The sequence below is a fragment of the Haematobia irritans genome, chromosome 2, assembly GCF_050003625.1.
Source record: "Haematobia irritans isolate KBUSLIRL chromosome 2, ASM5000362v1, whole genome shotgun sequence".
In the NCBI taxonomy this organism is placed as follows: domain Eukaryota; kingdom Metazoa; phylum Arthropoda; class Insecta; order Diptera; family Muscidae; genus Haematobia; species Haematobia irritans.
The window spans coordinates 98,919,563-98,943,260 of record NC_134398.1 but is presented as its reverse complement, the minus strand read 5'-3'; the positions used below and the strand labels follow the sequence as shown (position 1 = coordinate 98,943,260).

The 23,698-nt window shown below is 37.1% G+C and overlaps 1 long non-coding RNA gene across 1 annotated transcript; it reads left to right on the top strand.

Moving 5' to 3' along the window:
* Nucleotides 1-9,729: 9,729 nt before the first annotated feature.
* On the top strand, nt 9,730-10,395 carry LOC142223472 (uncharacterized). Its single transcript, XR_012718747.1, has 3 exons — nt 9,730-9,819; nt 9,884-9,989; nt 10,055-10,395. It is a non-coding gene; the product is annotated as an uncharacterized LOC142223472 (long non-coding RNA).
* Nucleotides 10,396-23,698: the final 13,303 nt, after the last annotated feature.

Genomic DNA, 23,698 nt, shown 5'->3' with positions numbered 1-23,698 from the left:
ATAATATGTTTGCAATAAAAAGTGGGTACCGTATTGATCTTTTAAAATTATAAATTTTTTCACTCCTAGTTTTCTTAAAACCAAGAGCGGTATGGGTTTGTTGGAAGATTCACCTTGAAGTTGCGAAGTAGCGTTGGCATTAAATTGCATTTTTGTTTTACCTGCCTTTTTCAGTTTGAACCCAAGTAGAGAGCAGCATATCTGGTATATAAGCTAATAAGCTGAATTATGTAATGGTAAAAAAGTTCTTTCTTTTGGATTTAAAAATATGAAAAATATCAGAAAATACTAAAAATATGTATTTTCCATTTATATTTTTTTCTATTTCCAGAATTTGCAAAGTATCATCAATATAATACCAAATATTACATTGCTTTCCAATTATTTTTGTCTTTGATTGCTTCAAATTTTAATAGACGATTTCAATGTGTGGATATTTTGGAAAGGAATTGTTACTAAAATTAAATTACCAAGCTCCTTAATACACCTTTTTAATGCTAAAAGACTACAACTGCAAAAGAAGATTATAAATCTGCAACCTGGATCTAAGAATTGAACTTGATATTCAATGCAGGTAATGTTTAACAAAATTAACTTTTAATTGAACAAAATTAAATTCGAATTATTCTGTTTACTTTCAGAAAAACTAATTTAGCTTACAGGCTGCTGATTTATTGGAAATCTAGGCGCATCTACATATTAGAAGGAACATGCTAACATGGTTATTATTATAAGGAAGATAATGATTTATATACTTTATTTTTTCACCCTATAGTTGTTATTGATAGTAGTTGTATTTGTAAGTTATGTTAGAACAAAACACGAATGACAAGAACCAAATTTATTTGTCTATTGCATAATTCAAAAAATAATAAAATATTAAATATGTTTTATAAGAAACACATATTTTCTTTTATTTCAAAAGAAAAAAAAACTAAATACGATTTTGGGGTCGCAATATATAAATTTTTTGATCGAAATTTATAGCCAATTTCAATTAATTATTTAATTGAATGAATCAAATAGTTGATTGATTTTTGTCGCGAAATTAATTAAAATTTTAATTGATTCAATTAAAACTGTGATTTAATTTTATGTTAAAAATCAATCACGTTTTTAATTGATTCAATCACACAATTAATTGATTCCGTGACAAAAGTCAATTAAATTTTTAATTAAAAATCGTGTTGGTTTCCAATCAAAATGGGTGATTGATAGTATCATTTTCGTGATTGCAGACATTTCAATTAAAAAAATGATTGAATCCGCGATTTTCGTGATTGAAATCAAAAAAAGTTTTTTTGTGTGTACCCAGCAAAACAAGCGTCGTCAAAAAAGTAATGAACGTGTTCTTTTTGGATCCGGAAGTGGTGCAAAATTGACGCAGAAGCGATGAATTTAACATGGGCTGGTCATAGGACGGAAGTCCTCCATTTCAACAGCCGGTGCACTGAATTTGCATTACTTCTTTAGCTGTAATCCGAATTCAACGTTTTGGGTATAAATTAAAAAAATTGTGATATTTTGTCAAATAAATAGTTTTTTATAATTTTTAATGGATTCTAACACTTGTCTGAAACATTTGACCTCAAATATTTTCAAAAATTCATAAATTTTTCAGATTTAAATAATTTGTACCATTTTATGAATTCTTAAACTGTTTTTAACCAATTTGAAACAAAAAGGTTAAAATTACCCATTAAAAATATTAAAAAAGCATATTTTAAAACATTTAATGAGAAGAACTTTCTGTGTAATTAAAATAAAGAACATCATTGGAAGTACATCTTCTGGAAGTGTTTTTAAAGTGTGCCTTTGAAAGAACTTCCAAATTTTTTTTGCTGGGTATATCTTTGTAACTAAAGAAATATTTCGACAAATTAGATTCCATTAGGGTTTTTAATTGAACAACGAAAAACGAATTAATGGATTTCAGGCCATTCAAATGTATTTATATGGGTGAAATTTCACGGTGATATAAAAAGTAGGTTTTACTAGAATAAGGGCTGAATTTATCACTTGTATTGTCTATTTTTAACATATTTTTGATCGATGTTTGACTCTATATGTACTCCTCATAAAGGTAAAATTTTAAGGCAATATATCAGTAGAATTTAACGTTCTAAATTTTTTGGCAGGCATGTCGAATTCGTAGATGGGTCATACCGGACAATTTTGTGATATAGCACCTACATATAAACCCATCTTCCGATTTGTTTTAAGAAGTTTTTCCCAGTCTAAAATTTTCATAACATTTTTCAGAAATTTTGAATTTAGAGTTATTTGAGATCCATAAATAAATGTGGAAATTTCCGTCGGCCCAGATTTTGTATATGGAGATAATTGCTTGAAAAATCTCCACCCGAAATTAAACCTCTGCCAACGTGCCATCTGAGCCAGTCTTTTGGGAGAATGTTTGTTCATCAAAGCCACTCGAAATTCTTTACATTAAATTAATGACCTCTAATGTCCATAGACCATTTATAAATCGATGTCAGATAGACCAGTTATAAATCGATGTTTCACCATTTTATTTCTATAGAAACATTATTCGTAACTGTGCAGATATTCCTCTCATCTGTTGTATGGTAGTGGTTATTTAAAATTCCGACTGTCCTAATTTTTGGCAGTTTATGTTTGTCTTCCATATCCGACACATTACATTTTTTAACATCTAAACTTTCTATCTGATAAGCCCGACATTTTGATTTTTTACTTTTCTTTTTTTATATAGATTTATTTTTTATAAATACCAGGATTTTACTTCTTAAACTTCTGGAAATTTTTGGTTTTTATAAATACATATTATGGAGATTGTTGTTATCTACCCATATTTTGATGTGGTCTCTATATAGTATTGTGTCGTATTTTAATTTATTGGCCTGATATTAATATGTAGAATTCTTTACATCCCTAAAATGCTGAGATTTGTCGTCGAGTCGCATCAAAATTTAAAATTAGGGTTCATTAGCACATATAAACACATATGCCAAATATAATACTTATATCGGTCTATTTTTGGAACACTACACCTTAAAATTACAATTGGAATACTGTTAACCCTCCGATCAGTGACAGTTCTGAACTTCACGGCTGTGTGAAAAGTTCCCTACGGACCTTTTTGTAAATCATGTTTTGTTTTCTACATACAAAAATATTTTTTCAATTTTTTTAATATTTTTTGCTTGAAATTTCTTAAGACTATTATAAAAAATTCTAAAAATTATTGTTGCCGAAGCAGTATGCCCGCGTTTTCCGCTGCCGCCCGTACTCAGAAGGGCAAAGCCTACATGACAGTCTACTTGGCCTAGCTGCAAACGACGGTACATTGCCTTCCATCGGTCTTGGTAATACCTGAAATGAAAAGAAAAATAAAAAACAAATAAATATGTATTCTATTCTTGAATTTGGAGATATTTTTCTTACCCTGACATCGAATGCTTCCATCGCATTGCGTATCCTTGGATATGAGGTTATATGGCTGTTCAGGGCACGTTCTTCGATATTTGGTGTGGCCAATTGTTTCGTTAGTAGTAACAAGAACGACGGCCGTCTGTCACTACTTTTTATAGGCTTCATTTCGTTGTAAATCGTAAAAGCAGCCAATGCAGCGACGTCCATCATATTGTTACAAATTTGATAATTATAGATTTAAGTTTATTTAAATTAGTTTCCATTAATTTAAAATTTCAAATTGTAACGATAAAATTTCGTTATCACTTGTTGGAATCATCTATTCATTTTCTGGTACTTTCCTGAATTTCTTGTATGTTCTTTTATTTGCTTGTTTTCATATCGAAATGTAAGTTCATACCCTCTTTGCTTTGTTATTTTGCATTCTCATTTCATCTCATTGTATATTGTCATTGTTATTGTTGTTGTAGTAATGCGAGCACATATCTATGTGAGTGTGTATGTCTTTGGCAGCCACCAGATGAATAACTTAATGGTCGTAGATTCTTCTAGCATTGTCAAAGAATATTCTGGCGTTGCCAGAATATTGTAGTGCTGCCAGAATGTTCTCGTATTGCCAGACCGTCATACATAAAAACGCTCGCATGCTGCGAACGAGTCAGTCTTAATTAAAGCGTCAAACGAATAACATCAGTGTGAACGAATTGTAAAGTGAAGTCATAGTAAATAAATTGTAGATTAACGTTATTGAAACGAACAGTGTTTTAATTGTCGGGTAATTAAAAACGCCTAAATATAAAAACGTAACAATTGGTGTCGGAAGTGAAATAACGAAAAAAATCTACAATGAAGTTTAATGAGCTTCGTGTGGAAGACTTAAAAAAGGAATTGAGCAAACTGGAGCTGCCGACAACGGGCAATAAGGCCCAGCTTCAAAAGCGTCTACTGGAAGAGTTTGAACGGCGTAATATGGACATTGCGACGCACGAGTTTGATTATAAGAAAGACATTGATGAATCAATACTCGTCAATACCAGCAGTGTAGAAACTCCGTCTGTGGCTTCGAGTGTTGTGGATTACACATCAATGCTCAATGTTCTGAGCAAAATGATGGAAGAAAACTCTAGAAAAATCATGGATGAGAATCCTACAAAAATGGAAGAAAATTCTAGAAAATTGCTGAAAGAAAATGCCCTACAAATGGAAGCAAGTTCAAGAAAATTGGAAGAAAAATTCGTCGAAAATTCTAGAATTCTCAATGAAAAACTACAACAAATTTCTGAAGGCATGGAGAAACGTGTGGACCATATAGAAAATCAAATTGTGGAATTGGATAAGAAAGTTCTTTCGGTGGATGAGAAAATTATGGTTCATGATGAGAAGTTTCTACACATCGAGAATAAAATGTCAGGGCTGGAAATTAAAGGTGGTCCAGTGCGCGTCATAGAGGACTCAAAAATCAAAACTCCTGTTTTCGATGGCTCAACGTCATTTGATGTCTTCAAATTCCAATTCGAAATGGTTGCTTGTAGAAATTTGTGGAATGACGATGATAAAGCAATTGAACTTCTATTGGCATTAAAGGGCAATGCTGCTGATGTGATACAAAGCATTCCCGCTGCTTCTAGAAATAACTATAATGAAGTAATAGCGGCACTTCAACGCAAGTATGGTGGAGAGCACAAGCAGGACATCTTCAGAATGGAATTGAGAGGAAGAATCCAGAAATCGAATGAAACTCTACAAGACTTTGCAACAGAGGTTGAGCGGTTGGTGCTTTTGGCATACCCTGGAGAGAATCATCCTCTTAGAGATCGTATCAAGATTGAGACTTTTGTGAATGGCATTCGAGACCCTGAGATAAAATGTGCAACATATGCCGCACAAAAAGCTACATTCGATGAAACAGTAACATTCGCACTAGCACAGGAGACTGCGAGATTGCTAGCGCAGTCTCAAATTCACAAGGTACGTAAAGTAGAGACAGAGTGTGACGAATCAAAGTCCGTTATTGAGTCGATGAAAGAGGCCATGAAGCAGGCAATGCAAGAAATGAAGCAAGGGGCAAATAAATCCCGGATCAAATGCTATAACTGTGATAAGCCGGGACATCTAACTCGAGAATGCAAAGCACGACGCAAACGGTCAAGATCCACATAACCATCTCCATTAAACAATAGCCATAAGAAGGTGACCCCACAGTCAAGTGAGTCACCTTTAAACTAAATCGAGCTAGTTCAGCGGGGCAAGAGCTGGCTCCCACAGACGATGGCCCCACCATCTCCATAGCAATAGTTCAACAGAAAAATAACAATTTAACTATTGCGGGTGTTATTAATGGCGACAAGCGTACTTTGACGTTGGATACTGGTGCATCAAGTCTAACATTAGATCTGATTTAGTAAAAGGAAAAGTTACACCACTTATTGGAGTCAAGCTACGCACGGCTACAGGGGAACCCGCAACCGTATATGGAAAGGTCGCCGTAAAATTAACTATTGCTAACAAATCCGTTACTTATGATTTCATAAGTAATTGGAGCGGATTTCATGATTGCTTTTGGTCTCAATCTGGATATGAAGCGTCGTGTAATGACATGGTGCGATACCGAAATAACGGTAAACGTGGGATACGACGAGAACACACCTGTCAGACGTTTGACAACGAGGCAGTCAGAGTCTATACCACCGAATACCGAAGGAATTATATGGGTTTCTATGAATGGAGATTGTGAAGTCGGCCAATTGTGGGTTGTTGAACCAGCAGAAAACAAAAGCAACAACATCTTGATAGCAAATGCCCTGGTAAAAACGAACGAAGAAAGACTAATACCAGTTCGTGTCTTGAACTTGTCTGACAATCACGAGCAAATTGTAAAATTTTCTGACATTGGCAAATGTACACCAGCCGAGGCAATATTCAATTTGGAAGGCAACTCATCAAAGACACATGGAGCAGTGAGAAAACATCTAGAAGGGTATGTCGAGGCTTGGACACGTCATCTATCGCCGTCAGAGAGAAATAAAGCCAAGCAATTGTTGTGGAAAAACGCCTATGCTTTTGCTTCTGAAAAGGGAAATCAAGGAAGAACATCTGTAGTGAAACATGAAATTAAAACCGCAGAAGAAAGGCCCATAAAACAGGCACCACGAAGTGTTCCCCTGGAAAAAAGAGACGAAGTTCAAAAGCTTATAAAGGAAATGGCGGAGAGTGGTGTGATCGAGCCATCATCAAGATCTTGGTGTTCCCCAGTTGTGCTGGTCAAAAAGAAAGATGGAAGTACCCGATTCTGCGTAGACTATAGAAAACTGAATGATGTCACTAAAAAAGACAGTTATCTGCTTCCACGCATTGATGACACGTTGGACACACTAGCCGGACAACATGGTTTTCTACGCTTGATTTGCAGAGTGGATATTGGCAAGTAGAGATCGCCGAGAAAGACAAGGAAATGACGGCTTTTGGCGTTAATGGCGGTCTCTGGCAGTTCAATGTAATGCCGTTCTGGCTCTGCAACGCTCCGGCTAACTTCGAAAGATTGATGGAGCGGGTACTGAAGGGGTTGCACTGGAAATCGTACTTGATATACTTGGATGACATCATAGTGATGGGCAAAACATTTGACGAGCACCTTAAGAACTTGAAGGACGTTATCCAGCAATTGTCAGCCGCTGGTCTACGCTTTAACGCAAAGAAATGCTCCCTTTTCCAGCGGGAAGTTAAATACCTGGGTCATCTTGTGACTGCAGAGGGCATATCCACCGATGAAGACAAAATCCAAGCTGTCAGAGATTGGCCACGACCCCGAAATCTCCACGAATTAAGAAGTTTCCTTGGGTTATGTACATATTACCGACGATTCATCCCAAACTTCGCCAGCATCGCCGCTAGTCTCCATAAATTGACGCAAAAAGGTCAGAAGTTCCAGTGGAGCGACGAACAGGAGGATTCATTCCAACATTTAAAAGAACTTTTATGTTCAGCTCCTGTTCTAGCGTATCCTATTCCGGGCGAAAAATTTGTTTTGGATATAGATACTAGCGCGCATGGTATTGGAGGTGTGCTATCTCAACAGATAGACGGCAAGGAGAAGGTCATCGGATATTTCAGCCGAACGTTGTCCAAGCCCAAAAAGAACTACTGTGTAACGCGACGAGAGCTGCTAGCCATCATAGAGAGTGTAAAACATTATCATAAATATTTGTATGGACAACACTTCTTGCTCAGGACTGATCACTCAGCTCTACGATGGTTGCTCCAATTCAAGAATCCGGAAGCTCAACTGGCACGTTGGATCGAGATGCTCCAAAGCTATGATTTCAGTATCGAGCATAGAAAATGTGGAAAACACGGTAACGCTGACGCTTTGTCACTTCGACCTTGCAATATAGAATGCAAGCACTGCTCGAAAGCTGAACATAAGGAGGAGATTATTGATATTCGGCTGTTACACATCGAATCTGGAGTGGACTGGCCAACAGAACAGCGTAAAGATCACATTTTGAACAAAATTATTTCGGCAAAGGAAGAGAACAAGAAGCCCAGTAAGAAAGACATCGCAGCCGAAAGTCCACTTATGAAATCATACTGGGCTCAATGGGATAGTTTAGTTCTAATCAATGGATCCCTGCAACGTAAATGGGAAAGCGAAGATGGCAAGAGCAGCCGAAATTTGATCATCGTACCGGATTCCAAAATAAGAGACGTTTTGGCGGAGTTCTATAATGGTCCCAGTGGAGGTCATCTGGGAATAACCAAAACAGCCGAGAAAGTGAAGCAACGATTCTACTGGGTTGGATGCCAGAAATCAATTGCTGAATGGGTAGCCAATTCCGAGAAGTGCATGAAGGCGAAAGGTCCAACAAGGAAAAGTCGAGGTCCTATGCAAGAGTATAGACCAGGAGCCCCGTTTGAAAGAATAGCAACGGACGTGGCAGGCCCTTTCCCAGTAAGTGATTCTGGAAACCGTTATGTCCTTGTGGTCATGGATTATTTCAGCAAATGGCCGGAGGTGTATGCAATTTCCAACAAAGAGGCAAAAACGATTGTGGATGTGGTCAACAAAAACTGGATATGCCGCTACGGGGTGCCGTCCGAGATTCACTCAGACCAGGGAAGAAATTTTGAATCGGCCATATTCAAAGAGATGTGCGAATCCCTTGGTATCAAGAAAACGAGGACTACGCCATTACATCCACAATCCGATGGTATGGTAGAAAGGTTTAATCGCACTCTGGAGGAACATTTTCGAAACGGCCAGAGGGACTGGGACGAGCATATACCAAAGTTTTTACTGTCCTATAGATCTGCCATTCATGATTCCACCTCTCGAACACCGGCCAATGTTCTATTCGGAACTGAGTCGAAGTTGCCTGGAGATCTGATATTCGGTGCTAAACCTAATGAGCTCGCCATGGAAGAAAACAGAAACGACATCCCAAACACTTTCGGTGAAGTTCACGAATCAGTGCGCAACAAAATAAAAATGGTCTGCAACAGAATGAAGGCGAGATACGATCGAGCTGTAAATACTGAGGGCTTCCAAGAAGAAGAATTGGTTCTGCTATTTAACCAGCAACGAACGAAAGGATTGTGTCCTAAACTGCAAACACAGTGGGAAGGCCCATACAAAGTCATCAAGAAGATCAATGATGTTGTATACCGGATTCAGAAGGACGACAGCCCTAGATCAAAGATGAAAGTTGTACATCTGGAACGATTGGCTCCTTACGGAACAGGTTCTGTGCCTGTTCGGGACGAACAGGCTTATGCGGGAGGCAGTGTTACAAATTTGATAATTATAGATTTAAGTTTATTTAAATTAGTTTCCATTAATTTAAAATTTCAAATTGTAACGATAAAATTTCGTTATCACTTGTTGGAATCATCTATTCATTTTCTGGTACTTTCCTGAATTTCTTGTATGTTCTTTTATTTGCTTGTTTTCATATCGAAATGTAAGTTCATACCCTCTTTGCTTTGTTATTTTGCATTCTCATTTCATCTCATTGTATATTGTCATTGTTATTGTTGTTGTAGTAATGCGAGCACATATCTATGTGAGTGTGTATGTCTTTGGCAGCCACCAGATGAATAACTTGCAACAACTTTTCAGTTTGAGAGTAAATATAATTTTCAACATAAATTCAACTTGACTTGAAATAGCTCATCTTCAATACATCTTCAAATGTTTGCGAATTACTTCCAATTTGCCAAAATGTTGACGAAATCTTTGAAAAGGTGTTGAAGATAATATGAAAAAACTTTGACAAACACTACCCTAAAATGCAACGAAAAACCATGTGGGTTTCAATACTTATTTGTGCAACGAAGTTCGTGGTCAATTGCAAGAAATAAAAAAAATGGAAAATTTTAGACAAATAACCAAATAGTTTATAAAATTAGGTAAGTGAAAATAATAAATGAAATAAAACTTTAAGGAAGTCACGAAATGTATATCTCTTTGTAGAAAACTGAAATTATGGATTCTACGTTCTTGAAAACATTAAAAAGCTGGCCGATGAAAAAATTGTGGACAATTAACTGGAACTGCTTCAAATAGTTTATAATAATTGGTACGTCAATATGAAAAATTAAATCAACACTTTAGAGAAGTCACTAAATTTAAATCTCTTTGCAGAAAACTAAAATCTTTGGATGCTACATTCTTGCAAACATTAAGAAGCTGACCAAAAATGAGTGGCTTATCGACAAGAAAAAGTTTCCAGAAACATTACAAGTGCAACCTATTAAAATTGTTAAAAACAACAAATTGTTGAAATCAACAACTTCTGGATGAACATGTGCATCACATCGTCAGTTTAATTCATATGCTATTATCAGTTTAAAATGGATATTTTGTGAATTCCTTCTGCTGGAAATCAATTCTAACACGCGGTCCAGTACGTTCCTAATTTCAAATTGCCCGCATGTTAATAAATGTTAATGCTGTTTTATGACACCAAAAGGAAGGAAATCGAATTATCAATGCAAAAGTGTTTACTAATTTAAGATATTTAAAGTTTTGTTTTTTTTTTTGTTTTTTTTTTTTTTTGTTCTTATTTGTTGATATGTTTAATAAGATTATTATTTATCAATTGGTAATGTAGTGTATTATGTAGTGTAGTGTATTATTATATATTTTATTTTGATGAAAATTAATAAATTATACAAAATTCATAGAATTTTGGCTTTGACTTTCAATTTGAAGTGGGGATATCATTCATACAAATTTAGGTTGAAAAGTATTTGCAACGATGTTAATTTTGAATTTGACTCGCATCGAAAATTGTTTGACAAATTGTTGAGTAGCGATGCATTTCAATTTGAGGATAACACTTGAGATATTATTGCTAATGTGTTGAATTTCACTGTTGAGGGTAATGTCTGTTTTTTGTTGAGAACGCGATTTTCTCAACAATTTCTCAACTTGAATATTACCCTAATCCGTTGAAAAAATGTTTGAAAAAATTTTTGAAATTTAGCATTTTTCAAACGTTTGTGTTTATTGGGATAGTAAATAAATTGTAGATTAACGTTATTGAAACGAACAGTGTTTTAATTGTCGGGTAATTAAAAACGCCTAAATATAAAAACGTAACAATATTATAAAACATGACCAACGGCCATCGTTGTGTTGCTCAAAGCCGCATTTCTTGGCGTTGTAATCTAATATGGCATAGGGCTTCCGTTTCTCGGTTTGCTCGTCAACGAGGCAGGTGTAGTGCATTGTGGAGAGCACGTTCACCACTTTTTTTTCGGCACGGATGAGCATAACGATATATCCCCCTCGTTGAACCCAATTAATGTACTATTGATGGTGCGCTTCGGGTTCTTCTTGAACTCCTGTGGAATGAATGTTTTGTTGTAGCGTACTGTACCAAACCATACTTAACTGTTAGTGATTCATGAGGAGTGTAATCTGCTGCCAAGTTATGTTGCAACATTTCCCAAATGTCATCAATAGCCGCAGTTTTGCTGGTAACGTGTACTACGGCGTAAAACAATTTCAGCAACGTCCAAATTACTTGCATCTGCCATATTTATATTTTTGTTTCTATCACACACGATTTTACTCTTCGCTGTCTAAACTTTGACTGATTTGGTTTACGAAACTACAACTTCTTTTGTACTCTTTCGTACGTCTACCTGAACTCAAAGACATTTAGGGATTACTTCACTGTTGCACTGTTGAGAATGTATGTGTGAGAAAAAATAATCATAAAAAACAACAAACACATACATTCGCACATGTACTTTTGTTGCTCTCTCAATGACGACTAAAAAAAATATATGTGTGTATTTTTGTTCTTCGAAATTCGAATGTGTATTTTTGTTCTTAGAATTTTTTGTTTTTACATCATCCTTGAAGTCTTTGAGTTTAGGTCTTTGTGTTCAGTAAAGTAAAGTAAATTATGTGTTGAAACAATAAAAAATTATAATGATGCCCAAAAACATGCGTTTATTAGTGAAATTCAGTACAACGTCCATACGGACCTATTCACACGTCCGCGTACTATTCTCACTAAAACCTCAATAACTCCTAAAGTAATGATCCGATCGGCTTGATTTTTTTTCCAAAAGATACGCAACAAAATACTCTTGGAACACAGAGTAACTTTTGGGGTGGGTTGTAGTGGCCGAAGTAGGAGTAATTTCAGTTGGAAAAGGCAAAAGGGTTAATACCCACCTTAAAGGTGGAATTAAATACTATCCGGTCATGGGTGCGTACGTGCGTTGACGCATACGATTCTCCAATTGAGTTACACAGCATGCGATGGAACACCATGGAATTTGCTGATTACAGTCCTTGCCTCTCCGCTTTTTATTAAGTTTTTATATTTCACGCACTTTTTAAAGTATAGGACTTTATGTATTTTAACTTCAATAAATAATTCCTCGTCCATATTTTATATTGTTTTTCAATTTCTTGATTTGTTTACATGTTGTTTAATGTTGTCGACGCATCCGACGCGTTGAAAAGTTGAAAAGTCATATGCATAGGTTACTTTTGTCGTGTAACTCAAACAATAGTATTTAGTTTCCACATTTTAACTTTTTTTGGCAATAGTATATAACGTACGCACACATGACCGCATTGTATGTAATTCCATCTTAATGCTGAAGATTGTTGGCATCTGTCCATATTTTGATGGGCCTCTATATAGACGTGATTCCTATTTTAATTGATTGGAATTTGAATATAGAGACTTGACACCTGCTGAGATTTATTGATGTTCAATTAAATTTAAAAATTAGTGATCTCTTGGACTCAGCACATAATAAAATGTTTCTTACCATGACGCGCCAAGCGAATGCATACACGCACAAACGACATTTTAGACAAACAAATATCGTTTCCCATTAGCCGTAAGGAAGTTTGTTTGGAAGTAAAGAATATACTTTTTGTGATAAACGTGGAGTCTTTTACAGGATGTGAAAACAATTTCATAAAGCCTAACTGAAAACGATTTTTCTTTTAGGCAAAAGCCTAATTACATCTTCCCTCACATCTTTCTTGCCTCCACGAGTTCTTAGCAACTTCTGTAATATGAACAATGTAGAAGAAATTATTCAATTTGTTTTTTTAAATGTATCTTTCGTATCATGACAGGTCATACAGTAGTCATTATACGTCGCGCCAATAGTCTGACGTCTTGAGAACTCTAGAATATATCTAGTGTGCGGTTTAAGTTTAAATATTTGCTTGGTGTCGTTACAACCCTTGCAATTATCCCATCGAACATTTGCCATCATAACAGCCTTCTTACGCAGTGAGAGCTTGAAGGTAGCCAGAGGCATACCAAAAGATTATAGTTCCCTTGAATATGTGAGGTAGTTCCTAGCCTTGCTAACTCATCCGCTTCGCAGTTCTCCGGTACGTTCCTGTGACCAGTAGACACCCATATTAGGTGAATATTGTACTGCTCAGCCATCTCGTTAAGAGATTTGAGGCAGTCGATGTAGAGCTGCAAAACTATCGATAGTCGTACCATTCGATATTTTCGATAGTTTCAATAAAAACAATCGGAAATAATTAGTTATTGCACAAAATCCGATACAATCGGATTTTGTGCAATAACTAATTATTTCCGATTTGAAATCTTTTTCATTAAACAAAAGTATGATAATTTTTCTTGTGTGATGGAAACTCACATTTTATTGAGTTGTTGACATTATTTAATTTCAAACAAGTCCTTCCTTTTGAAATGGTGGATCCAGTTTTGATGAATATCCGTCCAGACTCCGTGGATGCTGAAATGTAAAAAAACGTAAGGCCCACGATTTTTCACCGACATCCCGATGAAAAATCATTGTAAACTTGATCACAATGAACTAAATAGTATGTGTGAGCCTGAAATAAATCGGTCTACCACTTTAACCTAACGTTCTAAATTTGATGCTAACATGAACTTCCGGGTGTTTATTGCATGGAAAAAATATTTTAAATATTTAAAATAATATTTTTAAATATCGCTATCGGAAAATAAATATCGATATTACCTTAAAAATAAAACTATCGATAGTTTGCAGCTCTAAGTCGATGGCCGTTTTGGAGTTAAGGAACACAGAGTCAAAGGATTTTATTGCAGGGTCTGAGTATATATTAACCCTTTCACTACCGATGTCCACTTACAAGGACATTCGAAAAAGACACCAAATCCTATTTTCCCACATAGTTTCGATTTATTTCTCGATGTTATTTTAAAGTAGAGGCTTTGATCTGAATAAGCTACAAATATTGTCCATATTGGTGAGGTCTAAAATACATTTTTACAAACTTCTTTAACAATAAACGAAAAATACGAAAATTTGAAACAATTTTTGTACTGTATGTTTCTAGTAAATGGTTCCGGGTTCTTTTTTGTATTTTTTCTTACATTTTGAAAGATATTATAGGCCAAATAGCGATTATTTTCGCAAGGCTATTTGGTAACAATTCAAGAATCAAGTTTTCAGAACAAGCTCATATAGCTCTTGAAGTAATTGAGGTAGGTTTTCACAATGATAGTTTTTGTTCTAAATGCTGTTAGTACAAGTAAAAACAGAAGAAAAAAAGTTTTTATCATTAGGTTTATTTCGGTAGTGAAAGGGTTAATGCCAACATTTTTTGGAACATTACTTCTCAGCCAATTCGCCACCTCTCTTATCCATCCAATTTGGAGCCATCAATGTAGAAATCTATATATCGTTCATTCCCCGGGGTCTGCGTGCACCACGCCTCACTGTTGGGAGTTAGAGTTTCAAACTTTTTGTCGAAAAGCGGTTTCGCCAGAGTGTAATCCACTACGTTAGGCACACCTGGCATTATTTTGAGGACCGAACTGTGGCCGTACTTTTTTCCGACCGCAGCGAAAAATGTCCAAAGGCATTATTAAGGGAATTTGTTCCTGTCATTCAGTAAGACAGTAAGATACACAATCACGTCATACGCTGAACTTTGTCTAAACTTGTCGGCTGCTGAAATGCCGGCCACCAGACTACAACACCATATAATATTATAGGTCTAACCACTGCCGTGTATAGCCAATGCACAATTTTTGGTTTTAGCCCACTTTTTTCCTATAGCCTTTTTTCACGAGAACAAAGCTACCGTTGCTATTCTCGCCCTTTCTTCAATTTTAAGCCTAAAGTTCAGCTTTCTGTCCAAAATAACGCCAAGGTATTTTGCACAATCACTAAAGGGTATTTCAATACCCCCTAAGGATATGGGCTTAATCCTGGGAGTTTTGCGATCTTTGCAGTACATGGCTTTGCAGGATTTACCCCAAGACCATTCTCTTTCGCCCATTTCTCAGTCATCCGGAGGGCTCTCTGTATAATATCTCTGATTGTGGATGGGAATTTTCCCCTGACTACTAGAGCTACATCGTCTGCGTATGCCACCACTTGTATCCTTTCTTTTTCTAGGAAAACCAGAAGATTGTTTATAGCAACATTCCAAAGAAGAGGTGATAGAACTTTTCCTTGGGGAGTGCCCCTGTTCACATATCTTTGTTTGTTTGCTTGTCCTAGTGTGGCTGAAATACGTCGCTTCGTTAGAAGTTGGTCTAACAGCCTAAGTACACCTGGATCAGCATTTAGAGTTATCAGTCCATTTAATATAGAGCTCGGATGGACGTTATTGAATGGCCCTTCGATATCTGGAAACGCCACGATTATTTATTCATTGAACGATAGTGAGCCTTCACTAAAGCTGACTAGTTCATGCAATGCGGTCTCAGAAGACCTGCCCTTCGAGTATGCATGCTGTCGTTTCGAGAGTAAACTTGAATCGATGCTAGTTCTAAGATAAATACCTATCATCCCCTCCAGAGTCTTAAGTAGGAATGAGGATAAGCTGATTGGTCGGAAATCCTTCGCACTCGAGTGAGAGGCTTTTCCAGCTTTAGGTATGAAAACGACTTTTGTTTCCCTCCACTTTCCTGCAATATATGCTAAGATTATACATCCTCTATATATCGCCGACAACCAGGGGATAATTCTGTCAGTCATTGCTTGTAACTCCGCCGGAGTAATACAGTTTGTACGCCAATAACTATCCACTGGGCTATGTATCTGTTATTGTCATCAACAGATAATTATCGCAATAGCCATCAATGCACAAGCAACACAACCAGTTGATCTCACGTAATTCAACCGTCGAACTGAACGTACGTGTTTTCTAATAGCGTAGTATTTCACCGTAATAAGTACTTGTAACGAATTTCACGTGTGTAGGAAATAATAAACCACCATGCAGCGAAATTCAAAGTCATCCACTGGGTTGCTAAGTTCAGGGCCCAGTGGACTGGTAACGACTGAAGTTATAAATTTGGGCAGCGACCAAGGGTCAGGCCCAATTAGTCGACCTGTAGACAGGTCGACTGGCGGTGATACTTTGGCAAGTCAAACCTTTTCTAAGGTGACGACATTAAAAGGAGGCAATCCCTCTCGAAAGAGATTCAAGGAACGAAGAAATGCTTTGTTTATCCTAAAGAAATTAGGATCAGTCGACCCAAGCACGTTGTCGGCTAAGCAAAGCGATTCCTTAAATTGGGCTCAAGGAATTCTTGAAGCTAGAAAAAGGGAACGATCACCGGATGAGCTGCCATCCTCTAAACGGGATCAAAGATCGTTTGCCTCAGTTGCAAAAGACAGCCTTGTGATGGCTATTATTAATAAAGGAGCATTGGACGGTATGATTCCAAGGCAAAAATGGGGGAAATTGAGAACGCGATGTCTGGTGTCTACTCAGAGGTGCGAAAAAAGTTTCCCGGACCTAGTCCTCGACAACAAGATGCTGGATGGTATCCAGGGCGATATAAGTTAAAAGCTTTTGCAGACCAGAGGTCTATGGATTGCTTTAATGCTGCATTGATGCTAATTGGTGAAGTTTGGGAAGGAGCAGCTTTGGAGTTAGTCGATAAAAAAGACATACCGGCTAAACCTAGAGTACATGCATGGATACCGGCAAACCCTCCTGATCCTGAGTCAATACTAGAGAGACTAAAAGAATGTAACCCAGATCTTACAACCGCCGATTGGAAGGTTGGTCGTTTGGATGAGGTGGATGGACCAAGACGACATGCGGTGTTTATATTAAACATGGAGTCGCTGCCACATCTAGCCCAGACCCAAGGACGTGTAAGTTATGGCTTTCATGATATCCACATAAAGGTATACAAAAGCAATCAGCCAAAGGATTCCGAAACGGACAAGCCTCCGGTAAAGTCAGCAGTGAAAAAATCTCCTAGCGAAGCCGAAGGAGACATAAAACCTGCAGACTATGGCGAAAGTCATATGCCGGAAGTTTCTACAGGCTCAAACCTCACCAAAGCTGAACCGCGGATTGTTGCGAGAGTCGCCGAGATCTGTGAAGAGGAAGCCTTGATGACTCAATTGAAGCGGCTGATGTGACGGTGGTTGAAAATTTGGATGGTTCTACGGTTCCTCCGCTTGTGCTGCCTTAAAAGTCCTCCTGATGAAAGGAGACATAGATACCATACATATATAAGAACAAGATCTGTTAATTAAGCACTCCGGGTTTCAAACTTTTGCATAATACCGGTAACGATATAAATCGAGCATGTATAATTGCTAAAAACGAACTAAACTTGTTTCTGCTTCCTTCATTGAGCAATGCAGACACTATCGTAGCCAATCTAGAGATATCCAAATGCAAATATTTGGTATCTTCGGTCTGCATGGGACATGATAGGGAGATGCCACCCTGTGCCGTTAAGACCTTAGTTGAGGAGTCACTAAAAACAAAGACAAAACTCATTATGGGATGCGATGCAAATGCACATCATAGTATTTGGGGAAGTAGTGACACTAATACAAGGGGAGAGTCGCTAATAGAGTTTATTTTGCGTACTAACCTGGTAGTTTGCAATAAGGGAGATGCACCAACCTTCGTCACCTGAAACAGGAAAGAGGTTTTGGACGTCACGTTGACCTCTCCGGAACTGAATGATAAGATATCTGAGTGGCAAGTTTTGAGGGAACATAGCTTCTCAGATCATCGCTACATCAGTTTCAGATTGGCTGTTCGTACTTCAAAGACAATATTTCCGCCAAATGTTAGGAAAGCTGATTGGAATAGGTATAGGGAATCGTTCAATTTGATGATACCGGAAATGCCGGAGACAAATATGAGCACTGTGCAAGATATCGAACACGCAGTGGAGCGGATTACTAAGGCCTTCAACATGTCACTGAAAGCTGCTTGCCCTAGAGGAAAGCCAAGCGGAAAAAATCGGCCGCCATGGTGGACTACGGAGTTAAGTAATATGAGGAAATCCTGCAGAAAGCTCTTTAACAAAGCAAAGTCCACAAGAGCTCCGGAGGATTGGGACACTTACAAGATGAATCTGAGAGAATATAAACGAGAACTGAGAAGGTCTCAACAAAACTCTTGGGATGATTACTGTAGCAGTATTGAGAATACGTCAGAGGCTTCCAGACTACGGAAGGTACTAGCATCCACTAACACCGCTCCAGGTTTCATTAAAACATCGGAGGGAAATTGGACAACGTCCAGTGAGGAGACGTTGGAGGTACTTTTGGACACACACTTCCCTGGAAATCAGACGGTTGAACCATGTTCCGGCGGTGTAACAGAGGCTCACCGATCATTTCCTATCGGGGAAATTGTGTCGGAATCTAGAATAAAATGGGCTTTAAATAGCTTTGGACCATTCAAATCCCCCGGACCTGATGGAATTACCCCGGCGGAGTTACAGGCAGTGGCTGAAAGAATTATCCCCTGGTTGACGGTGATATATAAACAATGTGTAAACTTAGCATATATTCCAGAAAAGTGGAGTGAAACAAAAGTCGTCTTCATACCTAAAGCAGGAAAAGCCTCTCACTCGAGTGCGGAGGATTTCCGACCAATCAGCTTCTCCTCATTCCTACTTAAGACCCTGGAGAGGATGATAGACATGTATCTTAGAACTAGAGTGGATTCAAGTTTGCTCTCGAAACGACAGCATGCATACTCGAAGGGCAGGTCTACTTAGACCACATTGCATGAACTAGTCAGCTTTATTGAAAGCTCACTATCTGTCAAAGAATACACAATCGTGGCGTTTCTAGACATCGCAGGGGCGTTCAATAATGTCCATCCGAGCTCGATATTAAATGGACAACTCTGAATGTTGATCCAGGTATACTTAGGTTGTTAGACGAACTTCTAATAAAGAGACGTATTTCAGCCACACTAGGGCAAGCAAACATACAAAGGTATGTGAACAGAGGCACTCCCCAAGGAGGAGTTCTATCACCCTATCCTTAGGGGGTACTGAAATTCCCTTTGGTGAGTGTGCAAAATACCTTGGCGTTATTTTGGACATGAAGCTGAATTTTAGGCTTAATATTGAAGAGAGGGCGAGAAAAGCAACGGTAGCTTTGTACTCGTGCAAAAAGGCAATAGGAAAAAAGTGGGGACTAAAACCAAAAATTGTGCATTGGCTATACACGGCAGTAGTCAGACCTATAATGCTATATGGTGTTGTAATCTGGTGGCAGGCACTTCAGTAACCGACTTGTTTAGATAAAGTTCAGCGTATTTCGAGCTTATGTATCTCAGGCGCATTTAGTAAGACAGGAACAGATTCCCTTAATGTCATGCTACATCTATTGCCTTTAGACATTTTGGCCAAACAGTCAGCTGCAACAACGGCTGTGCGGTTGCGCGAGCTATCGCGTCGGAAAAAATGTACGGTCATAGTTCGGTCCTCAAAGTAATGCCAGATGTGCCTAACGTAGTGGATTACACCCTGGCAAAACCACTTTTCGACAAAAAGTTTGAAACTCTAATTCCCAACAGTGAGGCGTGGTGTACACAGACCCCGGGGAATAAAAGATATATAGATTTCTATACTGATGGCTCCAAATTGAATGGACAAGTGGGGTTCGGAGTATATTCTAAAGATCTGGTAATTCGAATAGCGAAAAGATTACCTAATCACTGTAGTGTTTTTCAGGCTGGAATATTGGCAATAAGAGAGGTGGTGAATTGGCTGAGAAGTAATGTTCCAACAAATATTGGCACTAATATATACTCAGACAGTCAACCTGCAATAAAATCCTTGGACTCTGTGTTCCTTAACTCGAAAACGGCCATAGACTGCCGCAAATCTCTCAACGAGATGGCTGAGCAGTACAATATTCACCTAATATGGGTGCCTGGCCATAGGAACATACCGGGGAACTGCGAAGCAGATGTGTTAGCAAGGCTAGGAACTACCTTACATATTCCAGGAGAACTAGAATCTGTTGGTATGCCCCTGGCTACCTGCAAGCTCATGCTGCGTGAGAAGGCTGTTATGATGGCAAATGTTCGATGGGAGAATTGCAAGGTCTGTAACGATACCAAGCAAATATGGCCCCATGTAAACTTAAACCACACACTAGATATGCTAGTGTTCTCGAGACGTCAGATATCACTCCTGATATCTGCTATAACGGGTCGCTGCCTGGATGGCGATTTTGCAAAAACTATAGGCGCGAAGTATAATGACTATTGTATGAGCTGTCATGATGTGGAGGAAAAGGAATCAATTAAACACCTCTTGTGTGAGTGTCCTGCTTTTTGTGTAAGGCGTAAGCGAATTTTAGGAGCATATAGCTTTAGATTACTGGCGGACCTGGAAAACGTTAACTTAAGCAGTTTGTTAATCTGGTTGGTTCCACAAAAGTAAATAATAGAGAAGGGAGAAGAATGGGAGCTATATCTCAATCTGAACCGATTTCGATGAAATTTTGCACATACAGTTAGTGCTATAAAAGATTACATTTGGTTAACTTTGAGTACTATTTCCTTATCACAATGGACTGAATAGTCTAAGTGAGCCTGAAATTTAATCGGGCTGCCACTTTAACCTAACCTAGCCTAACACAACCAGTTACACACAGAAAAAAATATCTCCAAAATATTTCCAATTAAAAAGTTGACCGAAGTTGAAATTTTTTCGATCATTAAATTAATTGATACAATAAATTTTTTAATCAAGATAGAAACATTAAGGTAATTAATTTAATGATTGAAATTTTTAATTAAAAAAATAATTGATACAATTAATTTTTTAATCAAACTCGTAATGCCTAATTATTTAAAAAAAAGTGATGATAATGGCCATTTTATTTTTAATTAAAAATTTATTTCAAATAATCAATTGTTAATCAAACTAAAAACGCAAAATCAATGCAGAAAGTAATCCAAAATACAGTGAACTCGCGGTAACGTGAACACCGCCTAACGTGAACACCCCATAACGTGATCACGCTTTATCTTACACTAACTACTCCGTATAGCTGAAAAACTTGAATCTAGTTTGGCTTTTTCGTGAGTTTTTATTATTAATTTCAATTGCTTTATAATTCCATACCCACCGATATTTTTCCAATCTCTTGTTTTTCTAATTTTTTTCATGAAATTAAATTAAATTAAGTTTCCGTTTTGCTTTGTTATTGTTGGTTTGTACTTCAATCATATTTGTTGTTTTGATCTCAGCTTAAAAACCATTGTGTTGACTAATCTACAAGAGTAGCTTAACCAACAGAGGAAAAGAATGTTCGTCAAATTTATTTGGGCAAAGCCCTATAAACTGCAAGATGGTTGGATGGACGCACGTTTCGGAATTACCACATTCCTCAGCAGCATCCTCTACTTGCAACAAAACTATCAACCAATTATCAGAACAAATTCTGGTAGTTCACCAAACCCAAAGTGAACCACACTTGAACCTTCCGAAAAAAGGTTTATGATAGTGGGCTTTTGCCGAAGTTAAAGTTTACTAATAACAAACATAAAAGACTATCACGCTAGAACGTGTAAAACTCCCGAATATTCCCAGTCAGAAATGTACGATGGTTATAAATATTGAGCGTTGTAACAGCGTTGGCAGCCAACGTTGACACAACGCTTGCTAAACAAATTAATTGACGGTTTTTAAATAGTAAATTTTCCATAAAATTATCGTTGAAAATGCATGTTCCATCAATGTCCAATGGTTTTTAATGAGTAATGGATGTATTATTGTTGATATGAATTGATTTAGGTTAGGTTATGTGGCAGCCCGATGTATCAGGCTCACTTAGACTATTCAGTCCATTGTGATACCACAGTGGTGAACTTCTCTCTTATCACTAAGTGCTGCCCGATTCCATGTTAAGCTCAATGACAAGGGACCTCCTTTTTATAGCCGAGTCCGAACGGCGTTCCACATTCCAGTGAAACCACTTAGAGAAGCTTTGAAACACTCAGAAATGTCACCAGCATTACTGAGGTGGGATAATCCACCGCTGAAAAACTTTTTGGTGTTCGATCGTAGCAGGAATCGAACCCACGACCTTGTGTATGCAATGCGGGCATGCTAACCATTGCACCACGGTGGCTCCCTGAATTGAATTGATTTATAATAGGATAATGTTCCTTTATCATATAAAGTGAATATGTACATAACAAGGAAACCACTAGGAACAACAATTTTGGTTAATTTTACAAATGAGGCAATTGTAGAAAGTTTTAACTAAACTAAACGCTGACATCACGCCAAAACCCAAATATAAGTACTTATTTATCGACTAATTGAAGAAAGTTTGTTAGACATAATTACTTTTTTTTCACATGTTAAGGTGAGTATTGACTTCGAGTTTAGCCGCTTAAATCGCTAAAGTGAAAACTAAATCAGTAAGAAAAATGCATAAAATTATACATATTTGTTGCAAAATTTATTATAACTTGATGGGGAAAAGCCCAAAGCAAATTTTCACAAAGTTTGTATTCATTAAAACGGATTATTAAAGAAAAGTAATCGTGATAAAATGACGATTTTAGCGGCTTAAGGTGGGTATTAAGTTCGAGTTTAAGGTAAGTACTATGTTCGCTTTTCGCGTTGAAATTTTCGTGGTTACTTTATTAAAACAGTTCAATATAAAGCAGACAAATCAACACAATTGATGCGTGGTTTCTTGTTCCTCTAGATTTCGGCAAGACTTTACAGGAATAAGTTTGTTTTCATTTATAATTTTGATTATTTAAGGAAAAGTAATCGCGAAAATAAAGTGGTTTTCAACTCGAAAACCGAACATAGTACCTACCTTTAGCCGCTAAAATCGCAGATTTTCACGATTATTTTCTTTAACAATCCATTTTAAGGAATACAAACTTTGTGAAAATTTGCTTTGTACTATCAAGTTATAATGAAATCTGCAACAAATATGCATAATTTTATGCCTTTTAAGATTTAGTTTTCACTTTAAGCTGAGTACTATGTTCAGTTTTCAAGCTGAAAACCAGCTTGTTTTCATCGTTACTTTTTTTAATTAACTAATTTAGAAAGATAAAATTATTTGCAATCAATTCCTTAGATCTTTTCCATCCATTATTTGGCAAGACTCGATCAAAATATAATAGTCTTCATAAATATATTTGTACTTTTAATTAAGTGTTTTGGTGAAAAAGCCGAACATAGTACTCACCTTTAGTGAGAAAATGCGACGAAACTCTAACTTAATACTCACCTTTAGTGTCGGGAATTTTCTTTGTATAATTTAGGAATTTGAGATGGTAACATTGAAAAAATGCAACTCTGTGTACAAGAAACAAAAATTCATAAACAAACGTGAAACAGTTATAACGGCGAAAACAAGCGTCACTTCGAAATAAGAAAATAAAATAAAGAATAAATATTGGTAAAATGTCTCAAAATCTTAACAAAAGGAAAATTAAAACCCTTGGTACAACTGAAGGTAAGAAAAATGTCGTGCAATAAAGAATTCATTTCTTTATATT